Here is a 15,243-nt window from a genome sequence, read left to right on the forward strand (position 1 = left end):
TTTAGATAGGCCATTGAAGTTTGGTAGGATTATTTCGTACTTGGCAACTGTATTAGCGAATGCCTTATATGGATCAGGTGGACTACGGGAAGGCTAATTACACATTGGTGAGACTAATAACAAATTATAGAGAAGATGCCCTATAATTCAATAACTATTATAGCCACTCGTTGCGTGCGCCTAGTAGTCTCCTTTGCTTTGATTCTGTTGGAAGCGCAGCAGAAGGCCAACCCCGGAAGAGTCAGAGTCTGGATTGCCGACACATCCAGCTATACCAAACATTACTCAAAAGTTTAAATCTATAAATTATGAATCGATTACGGTATATACTAATTACTACACACCATAGCAATTCTCCGACATGAAATATTTTTAATACAAATCACCTGTGTATCTCACTCGTTTTATAATTTCATTTGGTGAATATTGCACGAGAGTTGCTTTTTAGAGATGGAAATTCCAAGACAACCTCAATATTATAACCTAGTTTTTCTTCAATTTTATAGCAATCAGGCCCATGTAATAACTGGGGAAAAGAGAAAAGGAGGAATTTCGGATTTTATATTTCCTAAATATCAAGAACGAATGTCAACGTGTGTCGGCGAAGATTGTTTGCCATAATTGGTGAAAATTTTGCTTGTGATAGTATTATTTCTTATAGAGCATGATCGGACCACATTTTAAGTCAACCAGACAAGGCGTTTTGCCTCATCACTGTCGGTCCAATTTTTTTTTATTTTTTTTTGAAAATTTATATAGTTTTTATGACAGCTACCGATGAATTATGTATTTAATTAATATGCTTTTTCCCCGAATAAATGTGTTCAAAGCGGATAAAATAATGTTTTCCATATGCTGAACCTCCAGCTTTTGCCAGAATCGATGCGATGCGGGCAACTGTGTTCAAACTCGGGTGCAAGTCAAAGTAAACTTGATCAAATTAAATGCCGCCGAGAAAATGATAAAGAAGAAAGAGAAATATATAATTAGATTAAACATTGAATACAGCATTATACATGCCAGAGGGATGTGACATTGTACTGGCGTAGTTGACTAATTGACAAGGTTGTGTAAGGAAGGTATCTAATTACTAGTTTAACATTGTCACCCAACATTTGTTATCGAAAATCAAACCCATAATGGTGCACGACGTGAAATAAAACTATATGACATGTAATTAAGCAAGACATTTTCGGAAGAAAGCCGCTTTTTAGGGCGGATCAAGAGAAATGAGCTGATATTAACTGTATCGTTTTCTTAATATGATTAAGAAATACAAAGAAGATATGTTTACACAAGTTGCCCTAGTACAAATAACCCTATCTTAATAAACTCAGCAAACCCTTACCCCTATCAATGATTGAAGATAAAAACAAACACCCAGGTTTTGGTTTATAAATTTATATTATACATCTACATATTGCAACACCTAGTTTGCAACTTATGTAATTTTTCTTCTAATTTTGCAAATACTCGTTCATTTTCGTTATATTAGAAACATAGTGACTAATTAAATCTTTCATGATAATTTGTCGGGAGTGAATGCACATTAAAATATGAACTTGGCAATGAAAACTTAAAGAGTGGGGGAGTTGATTAACCATAACAAGATGGAATGAAATCAACAGTTGTTGAATGTTTTGTTCGATGAGCATATTGTGGAGGAAATTATGGCCATTCCTCTTGTTACAGAAGCCAAGTGATTGAACAATAAAATAAACAAAGTAAAGAAAATAAATCAGACATCAGATTTACGTGATTCAGTCGTAGTGACCTACATCCTCGGGAGAGCAGCACGAAATTCCACTATAGATCAAGCAATACAACGGAGATTACAACCACACTCGAGTCACTTAAACATTCTCGATGTTTCCCAAGCCCCAATTACACCTAATAATTCACGCAGTGTTTAGCTCTACAATTTCTCATGAAATAATCTTTCAATCTCACAAAGGAATTGACACAAATTCTTACCGCAAGAATTAATCGCTACAAAAACTCGGATATCTTCATAGTGTAATTCACTAGCAGAAACTTCTCTTTGATGATATTCACATATAACATCTCCTTCTTATTTATACGCAAGAATTAGATCCAAATTAGGAAACCTCTTTTTAGGAAATCTTTTCTAACTAGGAAACCATTCAATTATGAAACCTATTCAAAATAGGAAACCTACTTGAATTAGGAAATTTTCCTTTTCGGGCTCAAAATCGAGACATATTTTAACAATCTCCACATTGGCTCGACATTTGAGCCAAGTTACAATCGCTTTGTCAGAACTTCGCTACTACTATCCCACAGCCCCCAATGGGCTCAACCGCCACAGACATCTTTTAAGTCCAAGCCGCGCTTGAACTTTGCTATAACCGATGACCTCATCAAAACACCAACTCTGCATGCACTTTTAACTGCTCTACAAGGATTTTCAGACACAACCTCCTCAATTGTGCATAAAGCAAAACCATCGTTGCATCCATATCTATCAGGAGATCTAATACGCATCTTGTCAATATCAGCATTTACAACAACTATTGGCTCGATAGGCTCCACCTTGCTACAAGCACCATCCGTGTCGATTACTTTGTTAGTACCCGCTACCTCAAGAGTTTCTGGTTGCAACTCCACCTCAAGCTGAACACCGTCCAGATCCATATGAACACTGCCAATAACACTCATTTCTAGAAGTACTGGAGACTCGTCAAACGTAACTTATTTGTTGACAACAGGTGAATTTAATTCCAGGCACCACAACTAATAGCCCTGCTCACCTTATGCATAACTTAGGAACATGCACTTTCTTGCCCTTCCATTGAGCTTACCATCACTCACTCGAACATAACATGGGCAACCAAATATTCTAAGAACAGAATAATCAGCAACGTTACCTGACCACACTTCTTGGGGAGTCTGACATCCAATCGTAGTCGATGGGGATCTATACTTCAGGTAGCACACTGTATTAAGCGCATCCGTCAGGAATCTCCTAGCCATACCGGCACTAGAGAACATTTTATGGGCCGTCTCTAGTAATGTTTTGCTCATCAACTCTGCAACATGTTGTGGTTCATTGGCACTGGTACGGTGTCTCACTATGCCTTCCTTAATGCAGAATTCATTTAACAGCTCTGAGTAAAACTCTATACTATTGTCAGTCTGCACATGCTTGATCGTTTTACCAGTTTCCTTTTCGATCAAAGCTCTCAACTGTCTGATCCTGACAATAGCATCAAACTTGTGCCTTAGCATAAACACCCATGTCTTCCTCGAGTAGTCATCAACAACCGTTAGCATAAATCTGGCATTCTTCCTCGAAGGAAACCGCGACAACCTGCAAACATCCAAGTGAATTAATTCTGTAATATCCGTGGTTTCTCTGACAATCGCACTAAACTGCACTTTCCGCCGTTGATTTAAATCACAGCACCTGCATACATTCAATTCATCAGCAACATAACCACATAACAAATTTCTTTCACTTAAAACCTTCAGGCTTCTCTCGCTAATGTGCCCCAAAAGCATATGTCATAATTCAGACTCTCGAACCGATGCCTCCGACGTCTCCGTAGCGAATTCCGTCACTATCTTACCTTGAAGTCCATACAGGCCATTGTGTTATTCCTTTCATTATCACTAAGGCACCTCGAACAATTTTCAGAACTCTACATTCCGAAGAATACTAACACCCAGCTAAATCCAAAGCACTCAAGGAAATCAGATTTTTCTTCAACTCTGGAACATGCCTCACTCCAGTCAATGTCCTCACAATACCATCATACATTTGGATTCTGACATCACCAACACCCACAACATCGCACTCAACGCTGTTCCCCAACTGCACTTTGCTACTATCCGTGCACTGATAAGTAGTAAACCAGTTCCTATTTGATGTAGCATGAAAAGAACAACCAGAATACATAATCCATCCATCAAACGATTAATAATCAGTGACAGACAAGACAAAATCAGCACTATCCGAATTACCATCAGCTACAGCTGCAACATCATCCGTAAATTCAACTCTAATTTCCTTACCCTTTTCATTTTTCATCTTAAAGCAATCCCTTCGAAGATGCCCCCTCTTGCCACAACTCTAACAGACAACACCATCGGTCCTTGACTGACTTCGTCTATTCGTGTTTATACCACTTCTGCTAACATGTGTACCAGTTCTTCCTCTATTTGCACCTACTAAAGTAGTAGATGCATGTTCACCAGATTCTCTTCTACGGATGTTCTCACTCAAAATTAAATCTCGAACACCATCAAACATCAAACTTGTTGACCTAGAGGAATTACTAACAGCAGTAACAGTAGTATTCCAACTATTAGGCAATGAGGATAATAGAATTAAAGCACGTACCTCATTTTCAAAGTCAATGTCAACTGAACTCAATTGACTAACGATCACATTGAATTCATTGATATGATCAGCAACTGACGCACCTTCGCTCATCTTCAAGTTAAACAGACGTCGCATCAAATAGACCTTATTGATTGCAGAGGGCTTCTCATACATGTCCGACAGGGCTTCCATCAAACACGTAGTGGTCTTCTCTTTCACGATGTTAAGCGAGACGTTACGAGTCAACGTCAGTCGAATAACACCCAAAGCTCGTACATCCAGCAATTCCCAGTTAGCTTGTTTCATCGTCTCTGGCTTCACCCCAGATAGGGGCAAGTGCAGTTTCATCTGATATAGATGATCATCAATCTACATCTTCCATAAACCAAAATCTTTCCCATCAAATCTGTCGATTCTCACTTTTCCTTCTTTTGTCGCCATTGATTCGCTTCAACTCAGCCAAGCCGGGCTCTGATGCCAATTGTTGCGGAAGCCAAGCGATCGAACAGTAAAATAGACAGAGTAAAAAAAATAAATCGGACACCAGATTTACGTAGTTCGGTCGTAGTGACCTACATCCACGGGAAGAGCAGCACGAAATTCCACTATAGATCAAGTGATACAACGGAGATTACAACCACACTCGAGTCACTCAAACACTTTCAGTATTTCCCAAGCCCCAATTACATCCAATAATTCACGCAGTGTTTAGCCCAATAATTTCTCATGAAATAATTTCTCAATCTCACAAAGGAATTGACACAAATTCTTACAGCAAGAATTAATCGCTACAAACACTCGGATATCTTCTTAGGTTAATTCACTAGCAAAAACTCCTCTTTGATAATCTTCACAGATAACATTCCCTTCTTACTTATAGGCAAAAATTAGATCCAAATTAGGAAACCTATTTTTAGAAAACCTTCTATAATTAGGAAACCTTTTCCAACTAGAAAACCATTCAATTGAAACCTATTCAAAATAGGAAACCTACTTGAATTAGGAAACTTTCTTTTTCGGGCTCAAAATCGAGACATATTTTAACACCTCTGAGTAGGAACGCTGGGGAAGACAGACTTTTGTGGACAATACATAAAGCCGGAAGCTTCACAGTCAAAAGCGCGTATAACAAGCTACAACAACCCAGCCACAGAGTATTAATCAACCATCATCCTCCTATCAACCACTTAGAGCCCTATGGACGAATATATGGATACTTAATGCCTATCCCGAGATTCATCTATTTCTATGTAGTGTATGCCAGAACGCAATCCCTACTATGGAGAATCTTTACAAGAGGAAAGCTGTACCTGACCCGCTTTGCCCCCTATGCTGCCAAATACCGGAAACAACAAAACATTTATTTCTCCTTTGCAACTGGACAAAAGAGGTTTGGGCTGATCAGAGGCTCCAAATTAAAATTCAGCAACAGGACATTACGCGAATAGATATATAGGTCCAACAGCCATTTGAATCGCATAATCTCTTACCGTCCAAAGAAGAGCTAGCTGGAATCCCGTGGTCAATCTGGAAAGCCCGAAATGCCTATATTTTCAATCAAGACAGCCGCAAGCCACCATGGTGGTAGACAATCCGTTCTCAGTGCAAAAAAGCTACTTTAGGTGGGCTCCAGAGGCAAAATCGAAAATTGAGAGAGATGAAACTCCACCTACAAAGTGGCTCCTGCCGGCATATGGCGTTTTGAAGTTTAACACAGATGGGTCGTTGGTGGAAGTGACGAAGGACAGAGCTGTTGCTGGATTATGTCGGGACTCAAACGGTGTTGTAGTGGACGGTTTCGTCAAATCGATCCAGGTTTCGTCAAGACGCTCGAACGGGTGAAGACTCTCTTTGATCTGCACAGTGGAACTGATTTACAGGTTGTTGTGGAGAGTGATAACCTATCACTTGTGCGCTACTAGATGGGAAATGAGCAGAGCCCATGGGCCATTCGTCCTTGGATTGAAGATTGTAGATTCCGACTGGGCCAACTTAAAGGTGTCCGACTAGCCCATTGTCTCAGAGATGCAAATCAAGTTGTGGACTGGATCGTGAAGGCCCATCGCAAGAAGACTCTTCCTTGTAGTTGGCTTGCGAACCCCCCGTGGGCTCTTTTAGATTTATTACGCTCAGATGTTACACAAACTTTGCTCTAGTTTCTAATAAAATGCGTTTCTTTTTCGACCAAAAAAAAAAAAAAACTTGGCAATGAATAGACATTGATGGTGCTCAAAGATTATCCAAACTTTTATCATCCTATGAATAATTATTCGAGTGATCAGCAGCTTATTACCATCGAAAGCATCTTGGTGTTCACGCTTAATTCGGTTATGTACAGTTTCCGTTGGAGGATTTGAATCGCAGTTCAAGTGATGCGAATCTCTAAAACCTCATAGACTAGACCGCCCGTCCAGGTTGACGATGGTTTCGAGTTTAAATTAGTATATGTGATTTCAGGAATTCTTTCTATAATTTTTTTGGCCTTTTCTTTCTGACCACTCTCAATACTTAAGCCGTTATATCAGTGCGTTATTTAATATTTAAACGCTTTTAACATCCTCACGTAGGCTGAACTATGACCTAAGATTGAAGCCACTATATAACTGGGGAGCAGGTAGGGGCTAGAATGATTTAGGACTCAAATTCTCCTTCTCTAATACCATGTAAATTTTGTCAGAGCCAATTCAGTCCTTTTGGCCGGCCGGAGTTGACGTGGACGCCGGCCGTGACATGGCAATATTTTAATATTTTTTCGAAATTTTTTTTTTTCCTTTCTCTTTTTTTCCCTTTTCCTTCTTCCCCCCCGGGCCAGGTCGAGTGCCGGCCGAGCGAGGTCCAGCTTGAGGAGGCTCGCCATCACCGGGCAAGGTGAGGCGACCTCGCCCGGCCTCGCCACGGGCGTGCGACGGCGAGGGCGGGCTCGCCATGGTTGGGCGAGCTGCGCCTCGCCGCCACCGGGCGAGCTACGCCTCGCCGCCGTTGGGCAAGCTAAGGCGAGCTAGGCGAGGCGAGCTCACCCGGCCATGGCGAGCTCCGCCTCGCCATCGCACGCCACGGCGAGGCTTGACCTCGCCAAATGCGCGACGAGGTCGGTCCCCGCCATGGCCGAGGCGAGCTCGACCTCGCCCGGATGGCGAGGTCGAGGCCCGGCCGTGGGTCAGTGCGATGGCGAGGCTCGACCTCGCCCAGATCCGGTGAGGTCGAGCACCGGCCGTGGCCGTGCGACGGCGAGGCTCGACCTTGCCGGATCCGGGCGAGGTCGCCTCGCCATGGCCGGGCGAGCTCGACCTCGCCGGATGCGGGCGAGGTCGCCCTCGCCAGCCGCTCGTCATGGCCGGGCGAGCTCGCCTTCGTCGGCCGGCAAGGGACCGCGAGGCGGAGCTCGCCATGGGGGCGAGCTCGCCTCGCCGCCGCCGGGCGAGCCGGGCGACGCCGAGCTCGCCCGGCGGCGAGGCGTCGGACCCAAAACTAATTACTCGCAAAACTTAATCCGTTAGCTAAGGTGTGGTTGAATATTCAATCACTTTTTAACAACTCGGGTGTCTTTGGCAGAGTATTTAAAAATTCCTTTGGGCCTTAGGGCGCGAATAATAACCATTATGTTTCCCTGTTTTTTTTTTTTTCGTTCCTGGGAACAAGTTTGGAACAAAAATCCGTTTGGTAAAATAATTTCATTTTTTTTATTTTCAGGACAAATTTTTAGCCTAGAAATAGGTTTGGAACATAAATGAGAAGTAAAATTTTATACTTTTCAATTTCTAGAACAGAAATAGAAATAACAACTCTTTTTTATTGCTCGCCCTTGCCGCGGCCGCCATTTCTTTGCCGCCCGCCGCCATGCTCCCGTCCGCCCGCAGGTGTATGCCACCGCCGAGAACGTAAATTTAAGAATATCCTATTAAACGAATTTCTGTAATTTCTGTTAGGGGAACAAAAATTTCGCATCATTATCAAACGTTACTTTTTACTTAGAAACTTGTCCGAGGAATAGAAATAGGTCCAGGAAATATAAATTTTATCATTCGTGCTCTAAAGCCTAAAGGCCCTAGTGCTAAAATTGAGGTCCATGGTAACCCAATCTCAATGGTATTTGAGTAAAAGTTAGCATTTCCAAAGTCACTTAGCTTAACGTAACCCCCACCCAACATTTGCATGTCAGCATTTTCGGAATGCTATTCAAGGGTTAATGATTTTTTTTCTTTCAACTTTGCCCTCAATAATATTTTCACATTCCCGTTTTACCCCCCTTCTCTCCCTTCTATTTCTTCCTTCTTCCTAACCAGACGTCCAGACTGCATTGCCCCCACGTCACCGGCTGCCCAACATCGCATGTGCGTCGCCGCCTCAAGCTAATCCTCAACGGCACTCGTCGCACCGCCCCTTCTACAGCCGTAAAGTGCCGCTGCCGCCCCTCTATCTTTCCCATCGCGACCTCATGTTTTTTTCTACTCACTACCTCTCTCGACTCACTTGTCGACCAGATTCCTCCCACGCCACCGTCGCCGTCTACGAAGATGATTAAATGAGAGGCGATGGCAACGAGTCAAGGTGTGAGTCTCAACTCTGGCAAGGCTCGAGTGAGCCCCAGATCTTTGTTGATATGAGGTCGATGGCTTTAATCAGCCCTGCTGGAGGCTGGCGAGGCCGAGTTTGAGTTGCCGATGATAGACGGTGTAGGGTGTCTGTACAATGTAAATCCAACGATGTGCATTCGTTAGGTGGGTCGACCTAACAAATCGTTTTGGAATTTAGTCATGAGTCTAAGATCGAAACTTCCTTTTTCGCCTAACGACTTTCTACTAGAAAGGACAGATATTACATACGAAAATGGTCATAACTAATTAAGTACAATCATTTGACAAATGATGTCTAAGGAGCAGATATGCCTTTATATGTATAGGAGGGCCTCAAACCTTTTGGTCTTTCCATCAGCGGTGCTGGATTGGCGATAATCGTGATTTAGAAACACCGAAGTGTTAGTTTAATACAGGCAATGATGTGAATAATCACTTGCGCTGACGGCGTACACAACAAAAATCTAAATTCGATATTTCTACATTATGATTAACAAGGAAATTATTCTCCCAAAAAGAAAATGAATGATCAATTTCGTTCATGGTTCAGTCTTGATTATGTTACGTGTACTTTGATACTATACTGAGAAATAGCTCGCATCTCTTGGCTTTCATGTGTACATGCATGATAGACTTTATTATAAATGACATTTCTTTTTTATCTGTACTGGTAACGTCTCTAAATTAGTAGGTTTATGATCACAGATATCTCGCTAGTAAGGTAATCATTAGTTGCTTGTGTGAGTTCACTATCTGGAAGGTTATGAGAGGGTCCTCAAGTTGTGTATATGTGTGTAGAGCGTGAATAAATGAGTGTTAAGATGTGTCTATATGTGTAGAAAGGGGCAAAGCACGATATATACATGTAGAAAGTAAAAATGAGGGAAGAGGAGGACAGAATGAGTGAGAAACCGCAGCCTAAAGACATATGGATAAAAACTAAATTCAGACACGTTTCATTGCTCAAAGTAATTATACAATGATTGTCACTCGGGACATATCAAATTGAAAAGTACATGTGAATAATAATCAAATAATTGCTTCCAAGTAAAGTGTATCGCCAAAGAATGGTAATATCTTGCACCAGCTTCTTCAGCATTCGGAGGGGATCAAATCGCCACCTAATAGTACCCCATGGGAGGCGGAGGAGATGTGTAATAGTATGGAGGAGGAGGTGGTGAATGTGAAGGCGGCGGCAGCGAGTTATAGTAGTACAGAGGAGGAGGTGACTTTACTGGTGGTGGCGGTGACTAATAAATATAAGGAGGCGGTGGTGATGGAGAAGGTGGAGGTGGAGACTTATAGTAGTATGGCGGCGGCGGCGGCGACTTCACTGGAGGTGGTGGTGACTTGTAAACATAAGGTGGTGGGGGTGATGGTGAAGGTGGAGGTGGTGATTTGTAGACATAGGGAGGTGGAGGTGATGGTGATGGTGGTGGTGGTGACTTATACACGTATGGAGGAGGTGGGGAAGGTGAAGGCGGTGGAGGAGACTTGTAGACATATGGTGGCGGAGGTGATGGCGATGGTGGTGGTGGTGACTTATACACGTATGGAGGAGGTGGGGAAGGAGAAGGTGGTGGCGGGGACTTGTAGACATATGGAGGTGGAGGGAGGTGATGGAGATGGTGGTGATTTATACATGTATGGAGGAGGTGGGGAAGGAGAAGGTGGTGGCGGGGACTTGTAAACATACGGAGGTGGAGGTGACAGGGACGGTGGTGGTGGTGACTTATACACATAAGGAGGAGGTGGGGAAGGTGAAGGTGAAGGTGGTGGCGGGGACTTGTAGACTTGTAGAGGTGGAGGCGATGGTGAAGGTGGTGGCGGTGACTTGTACACATAAGGAGGAGGTGGTGAAGGGGATGGTGGAGGAGGAGATTTATAAATATATGGAGGTGGGGGTGATGGTGAAGGTGGTGGTGGTGATTTGTATACATATGGAGGAGGTGGTGATGGTGAAGGCGGTGGGGGGGACTTGTAGACATACGGGGGTGGGGGAGATGGTGATGGTGGCGGAGGAGATTTGTAAACATATGGAGGAGGAGGTGGTGGAGACTTGTAAACATATGGAGGTGGAGGTGATGGTGACGGTGGTGGCGGTGATTTATACACATAAGGAGGAGGTGGTGAAGGGGAAGGCGGAGGGGGAGACTTGTAGATATAGGGAGGTGGAGGTGACGGTGATGGTGGTGGGGGTGATTTATAGACATATGGAGGAGGTGGTGAAGGGAATGGCGGTGGGGGAGATTTGTAGATGTATGGAGGTGGAGGTGATGGTGATGGTGGTGGAGGTGATTTGTAAATGTATGGAGGAGGTGGTGAAGGAGAAGGCGGTGGGGGAGACTTGTAAACATAGGGCGGTGGTGGAGATGGTGAGGGTGGCGGCGGGGATTTATAGACGTAAGGAGGAGGGGGCAATGCAGAAGGTGGCGGTGGAGACTTGTAAACATATGGAGGTGGCGGAGATGGAGATGGTGGTGGAGGTGATTTATACACATATGGAGGAGGTGGTGAAGGAGAAGGTGGGGGTGGAGACTTGTAAACATACGGAGGTGGTGGAGATGGCGAGGGTGGTGGAGGCGACTTGTACACGTATGGAGGAGGTGGGGAAGGAGAAGGTGGCGGAGGAGACTTGTAAACGTATGGAGGCGGAGGCGAGGGCGACGGTGGAGGAGGTGATTTGTAGTAATAAGTAGGTGGAGGAGATGGTGATGGTGGCGGTGACGTCGTGTACACATAAGGAGGAGGTGGTGAAGGAGAAGGTGGTGGCGGGGATTTATAGACATAGGGCGGGGGTGGCGACTTATGGAGATGATAATACGGATGCACTTTGTGTTCCGGCGGTGGCGGAGACTTGTAGAGATAACGAGGTTGCTCTACGTGTTTCCGCGACGGCGGCGGGGGCGACGCGTAGGTATAAGGCTCATAGTCAGCGGACACACATGCGATGATAAGGCAAAATGCCAATGCATGGAACAGTCGAGGCCAGTGCCTCGACCGGCTTGGGCTACTCATTTTGGTGTGGCAAACTCAACTTTGCTTCCGAATGAGAACTGTTGAGGTAGGTGATGAATGGGAAGGCCATGTGCAGGCCTTTATATAGCGACCTCCACAATCATCAGCAGTGATTATCTATCTCTTTTGAAACCCAATTAACAGGCTGGAAGATGGGGAAAATAAATACGTGAAATCAAAATTTCATATGCATTTGACCCACAAACCCTAATTTGTTTTTTATTGTCTCTTTCAATTGGTGCTTGGTGGCTTCCCACGAAGGACGTCGGTTCTGCCTCTCATGGCGAGGTGCAGGATGGCTGGATGAACTAAAATTAAAAATAAACCCTAACATTAGAAAAACAAAATGAAAACGCGTCTCCCATGTAAAGTGTTCTGAACTTTTCCTACGTTGACCCAAAGAGACACTGTAATGTTCTGAATTTTTAGGCAATTGGACGATGAGTGTATGAATGTGTCTTAGTGAAGACTTAGCTCCTCCTCGCATGCTGGCCAAAGTTCTGGCAGATAGAAGCGGGTCGCATTCTACAGCTCCACGATTGTGACTATCATACTAAAGTGTACTGTTTGAGGACTTGGTCTTGTAGGCATAGAGAAGGATCATTGAACTTGTAGCAGGAGAGGAGATGTCGGGGATCTATCGTCTTAGGGTGGATTGATCGATTTTAGGGCAGGTCAATTTCCGAACTAGGACAGGGAACTAATCTTGTGACCCTCGATTCTGAAAGATCGGACTCGGGAATTGAACCGGCTTGTTTCGGTCCGGTTCCTGATTCTATTTGGGAGCCGGCCCATTTTATGTTTTAGGTAAAACACCAAATTCCTATGATAAAAACTGCATCATTTCACTACAAAAAGATATGTCAGGTAAGTAGTTATATTGTTTCATGTTGCAGATCATGGTTCGATTGTTTTTTGGGTGCAAAAGTACTTTATTTCTAAAGAAACTTCGAAACCGATTTAGAACCCTTGCAACCAGGAGCCAAGGCGGTTCTCTTTAGATCCGGCCTTGAACCGGTCAGTTGAGGCCGATTCGGTTCGATTCAGGGTTGAACCAAACCTAGTACTCACTCCTAGGAAACATGCGTTGATCCCTTGCATCTGTCGTTTATTCAAAAAAATTGCACTTACATGTGTAGAATCTCATTATTGCTGATTTACAAGTGCCATTTAAGTTCGGTGGGATCATTTTATATTTAGCAATCATATTAGCGAATGTCTTAACTAAATCCGGTAGACCACGGGAAGGCTAATTACACATTAGCGAGACTAATAACAAATTATAGAGACACGTCCCATAATTCAAGAAACAAATATACCCATTCATCGCCATGACCCTAATATTATATTTTATTTTGATTTATGACTCCACTCGTTGAATATTGGCACGATAATTGCTTCTAGAGGTGGAATCTCCACGATAACCAAGTTTTCTCAATTATATGGCAAGCACGCCCATCTAATAATTGGTGAATAAAAGAAGATAGGAATCTCGAATTTTCATTTCCTGATTATTAACAAACAGAGATTGACTTGAATATTTATATTTTATTCGTGTGTTTTCGTTTTCTCTTTGCTCAAAACGTGCGTGGGCATGCAAAGATTGCTTGCTATAATATGGTGAAGATTTTGCTTGCGATAGTGTTATTTCGTGTAGAGCATGTCGAAACGGCATGTTAGTTCAACCGGACGGGGCAGTTTTTTTCGTTTTTTTTATGGGGGGTGGTGGAATTGTTCTGGTTGATAATTTATATAGTTTTTTTTTTAATGACAGCTAGTGATGTAATTAAATATTTATCGACCGTGCTTAATTTTCCGAGTATAGACGTGTTCAAAGCGAATAAAATAGTGCCTTGGCGGAATGGAATCGAATCGATGCGAGACATGCGGCTGTGCGGAAGTCAAACTAGGTGGGCAAAGTCAACGTAAAACTTGGATCGAATTTAATGCCGTCGGAAAAATGTGAAGAAGGAGGAGGAGGAGGAGGAACAATATAAAGTGGATTGCACATTGGAAATATCGCATTATTATACATGCAAGAGGGATGAGAGATTGCTCTGGCGTAGTTGACTACTTGAGAGAGAGAGAGAGAGAGAGAGAGAGAGAGAGAGAGAGAGAGAGAGAGAGAGAGAGAGAGAGAATTTGTGATTTGCGAAGCTAATCACGTCTTTGGAACCAAACCCAAATATCTAAATTCCTCGATTAATGTTGTCTTGTCACCTACCATTTTGGATCGAAAATCGTCCCCTGACGATGCACGAGCTTCCAAGTGATATAAAACTATGTAACATGTACAATATAGATAAGCTTATAGAAGATGCCGTGAACACAAATAACCCTATCTTAATAAATTCGGCAAACCCTTACTTACCCTTGTGAATGATTTGAAGATGTAAAACAAACACCTAGGTTTTGGTTTATAAATGTATATTATACATCTACGTATGGCAACACCTAGCTTGCAACTTGTGTAATTTTTCTCCTAATTTGGTAAATACTTGTACATTTTCGTTATACAGGAAAAAGAGTGACTAATTAAATCTTTCGTGATAATTTCTTGGGAGCAAGTGCACATTGAAATCGAACTTGGCTATCAAGAGAGGTTGATGGCGCCCAAAGATTCTCCAAGGTTTCCTCATCCTATGAATAATTATTCAAGTGATTAGCGGCTTATTTTTATCCATAATATCTTGGTATTCACACTTAGGGTGTGCTTGTTTGAGTGCAAGTATTTTCCAGAAATTAGCTTTCCGGACTTTCGCCAATTTAATTTGCTGAAAATGACTAGTCAACCGAAAACACTTTCCGGTCACCGAAAACATTTATGCATAAAATTAGAAAAGTGAATTCCTTGATCTAAAAAGGTGAAAACGCTTTCCAAAGCTTCTCTTCTTCACCTTTTACTTTTCTTTATGAGTCTCTATAGCTTTTTATCCTTCGTCGAGGTACATAGGGGTGAGCATAATTCCAAAGTACAATCGGGAACCAGGTTCCAATGCACCCCAATCCGGTTTGTGGGGGAATCGAGAAAACCCTTAAAAGAAGCCTTTTGCTTTTTTCCTCATAGGAACTTAGATGTGCTTATCTATAGAGGGGATTACACTAATCTTTCTTGCAATCAATAAGGATCAATGTGAGTGAGGTCATCTGTAGTTGAAATAGGGGTTACTCTTAGGGAGAGATCTAATTATCTACTAATAGTCACTTATAAATTTCTACTTAAAATAAAAGGTTTTCTGATATAAGGAGCTACATAGAGTGACAACAAAGTTGGATATCACACTAATGTTTCGAGACCATTAGATC

General features: G+C 42.8%; 1 pseudogene; it reads right to left on the reverse strand.

Annotated features, from left to right (window-relative positions):
* Positions 1-9,846: 9,846 nt before the first annotated feature.
* Positions 9,847-14,032, reverse strand: LOC115679248 (extensin-2-like; annotated as a pseudogene).
* Between the last annotated feature and the right edge of the window lie 1,211 nt (positions 14,033-15,243).

Source organism: Syzygium oleosum, unplaced genomic scaffold, assembly GCF_021117445.2.
Source record: "Syzygium oleosum isolate NSW1041296 unplaced genomic scaffold, Sole_v2.1 Sole_v2.03, whole genome shotgun sequence".
NCBI lineage: Eukaryota > Viridiplantae > Streptophyta > Magnoliopsida > Myrtales > Myrtaceae > Syzygium > Syzygium oleosum.